General features: G+C 44.8%; 1 long non-coding RNA gene across 1 annotated transcript; it reads right to left on the reverse strand.

Annotated features, from left to right (window-relative positions):
- Window positions 1-965: 965 nt before the first annotated feature.
- On the reverse strand, window positions 966-2674 carry LOC148118486 (uncharacterized). Its single transcript, XR_015735960.1, has 3 exons — window positions 2426-2674; window positions 1839-2278; window positions 966-1432 (listed from the first exon to the last, which is right to left on the reverse strand). It is a non-coding gene; the product is annotated as an uncharacterized LOC148118486 (long non-coding RNA).
- Between the last annotated feature and the right edge of the window lie 867 nt (window positions 2675-3541).

Consider the following 3541-nt stretch of genomic DNA (forward strand, 5'->3'; position numbering starts at 1 on the left):
TCAAACCAATACCTAATTTAGCCAGCACCATTTATTGCATAGGCCATCGTTTGGATACAGGTTATGTTCTTTATCTAAAATTAATGTAGCATGACTCTGTCATCTTATTTGGGGTCCTGTATGTTGTTCCACTGGATGTCTACTTTAGTCAGGAAGAGTTGTCCATCATCTCTGCAGAGTTATTTGAGGTTTGACATGGTGAGACCAGTAGCAGAACTCTCTTCCCTGGATCACCTTGGCAGTTATTTGCCCTCTGGTTCCATGTGCATTCTCAGATCTTCCTTTTTTTTTTTTCTTTTTTCTTCCTAAACCTGTGAAATGAGGATCAGAATTGTGATTTTTTGTGTTTCTTTTATGAAGCAGTATTTCTCTGTGTCCTGGCTGTCCTGGATCTTGCTCTGTGGACCAGGTTGGACTAGAACTCCGAGATCCACTTGCCTCTTCCTCTGAAGTGCTGGGATTAGAACCGTGCATCAGCACTGTCCAGAGATGTCTGAATTTGGATAGTCCTCTCATGAAACTGTAAAATAATTTTGGCAGTGTAGCCATTCCACAGTATTAGTTGTGTCAACCCTAGAGCATAGAAGGGCTTTTCATCACACTGTATCTTCCATGGCTTTCTTGTTCAATGTCTTAACATTCTCATTCTAGAGACTTTCTCTTCCTTGGGTAGATATATTCCTAAATTAATATTTTGGTGTAGATTTAAATGGGATATTTTATTCAACCTCTTTCTCTCATAGCATTTTCTAATACATTTAAGTCTGTTTGTTTGTTTTTAACATTGATTTTGTATCCTTCATCTTTCCTATATTTGTTAGGTCCAAGGATTTCCTAGTAGCCTTTATATAGACTTGTAAGTCAAGAAGCTTGTCACCTGCAAATAGGGATGGTTTGTCTTCATCCTGTTCATTTCTATCCCTGTTGTGCCTTTCCCATGTCTAACCACAATTTACACAATGAAGAACAAAGAGGAACCATTTATTCAAACCAATATTTAAACTAATACAACATTGAAAGCATCCAAAGACTCAAAAGGCTATTACTTGGGGGAGGGAAGGCTTACTGTGGGTCTGGGAAGGCTGCTGGGTTGAAATCAGGGGGTTATTCTGTGGAAACAACAGAACTGATGCTGTCTGCAGAGCAGATAGATGAGGGACACGGAGAGGAGAAGGGGGCGGGCCCATTCCCTGGGGAGTTAGACCCCCATAGAAGTTGCCCTGTGTCTGCTGACAGGGTAAGAGGTGGAGCAAGCGGAGCATCCAGGGCTGCAGCTCCAGCTGCACACGTGTCACAGAACCTTGTTGGGTTCTCTTCTCTCCGGCTGCTCTGGTTCTGGCTGGTTCTGGCTTGAGAGTAGCTGTCTTCGTTGCTGGTTAACAGACTTGACCTCCAGATCTGGATATGCAGCTCAGCTTGTAGCTCTCCGGATCTAAGGATGAAGAGAGATGTGGTGCTAATGCGAGCATCTCTAGAAGGGGATGTGGCAGTGGAGAAACAGGAGACCACAACATGCCCACAGTGAGACCTCCTTCTCAGCCTTTCCAAACATAGGGGAGACCATGACTGCCTGGATTCCCACATCCTATCCTCCACAAGGTCATGTGCTCAGGCAAGGGTCAAGTGACTACTGCTCCTGCAAAGAGGAGCCTCTAAAGGATCCCCCAATCATTCCAGGTCCTGAGACCTCCTCCCCGAGTGTCAAGCACCTAACTGGGTCCTTCTCGTTGGCTATCCTCTGAATCACTTGCCACATCTGCCTGTAACTTAGTATGAAGCTCGTGAACATGGACAAGATGACCTGACCAGGGCATGTGCAAAATTACGTAGGTCCTCACCCTCTTCAAAACGGACATGTCTGATGTCTTGGAAAAGTCCTTAGGGATCTCGTCAATCCATATGTCCAGGAGGGTACAGATGGTACTGGTGGAAAGGGACAGACAGGACACTTAGTAAAATGAACTTCCTTTGCCACCCCTCCCAAGACTCAGTGCATGTGATACTGCAAGGGGGAAGATATTGAGCCCTTATACATATGAATACAATGAGCAGGGCTGAGGGTCTGGTGGGGAGGACTCCCTCAGGTCCCCTATGGAGGACTCCTTAAGTCCTCTTGAGAGGACTCCTTAGGGTCTTCTGAGGAAGACTCCTTTGGTTCCCCTGGACTTGACTCCTTCATTTTCTCTCATCTGGATTCCTTCGTTTCTTCTGGGGTTAACTCCTTCGGGTCCTCTTGGCCAGTGTCCTTAGGGTCCTCTGGGGCTGACCACTTTTCAAGCTGAGGAGAGATTTGGGTGGGTAGTTCAAACCGGCACAGTACTGCAATGTGATGGTTGGTTAGTATCATTCCACAATTCCCAGAACCTTTACATTGCCAAACGCCAAGAGTGAAATTTGGGAAAATTGAGATTTCAGAGTGGTTTACCTGGTCTTCATGGTCCTGGCTCTGGCTGCCCTGACTCAATTTTGTTTCATTTTGGCCAGAGACGCTGGATCCAAGAGTGAACCAGGCGTCTCCAGGCACCTCCACGGTCTCCACCGTGGCCTCCACTTTTCTTGGTCTTGTGGTCTCAGCTTCCACAAACCCGAAATCAACAGCACGGCATCCTATTTGGTCTCCTGTCTGAAGACAAGTGAGCCTGCTGGGCTGACTCTAAGCAGTTGACTCAGTGGTTTGAAGGTTCTGCTTTGTTATGTCATTGTTAAGGAAGTGAGGTCACTCCTGGGGTCCCCTTGCCTGAGTTTTCTCCTCACACAAGGCTTTCCCAAAAGTCTCCTAGGCTTCCTGCCTCCTCTCATGTGTACTACTCGACACAGATAGATACAAAGGTGCTTCCCATTCCACTGCTTCTAGGGATTCTGGCTACAGGCAGCACCCCAGCTTTGTAATCTGATTTCCTATTGTTGACCCGCATCTGTTACCCTGATTCTAAACCCAACCCTAATTGCCCCAGCACACCGTAAACCCTTGTCATGTTTTCTTGCTTCTAGGCTACTTTGTGTGTCTTCTCGGTGAAATATGAACACACATCATCGGTGTGTTGGGTTTTCATGAGGAACTAGAGAACTTTTTTAAACCAATTTTTCAAAAAAATTTTTGTTTTTTATTGTTTTCTTTTGATACAGGATTTCCTTTTATATTCTTGGCTGTCCTGGATCTCACTTTGTGAGTTTGAATCGTTTTTCGTGTTTTGTTTCATGAGACAGTGTTTCTCTGTGTCCTGGCTGTCCTGGAACTTGCTCTTTGGACTAGGTTGGACTTGAACTCAGAGATCCACTTGCTGGGATTAAAGGTGTACACCAACACTGTCAAGCAATGTCAAAATTTGTATAGTCACCTCATGGAACTGTCAATTAATTTTGGCAATGTAGCCATTCTCACAGTATTAGTTGTGCCAACCTCAGAGCATGAAAGTGCTTTTTATCACACAGTATCTTCTATGGCTTTCTTGTTCAATGTCTCAGCATTTTCATTGTAGAGACTTTCTCTTCTTTGGGTAGATATATTCCTAAATAATTTTTTTGAGTTAATTTGAATGGG

This window comes from Myodes glareolus, chromosome 22, assembly GCF_982192425.1.
Source record: "Myodes glareolus chromosome 22, mMyoGla1.1, whole genome shotgun sequence".
Classification (NCBI taxonomy): domain Eukaryota; kingdom Metazoa; phylum Chordata; class Mammalia; order Rodentia; family Cricetidae; genus Myodes; species Myodes glareolus.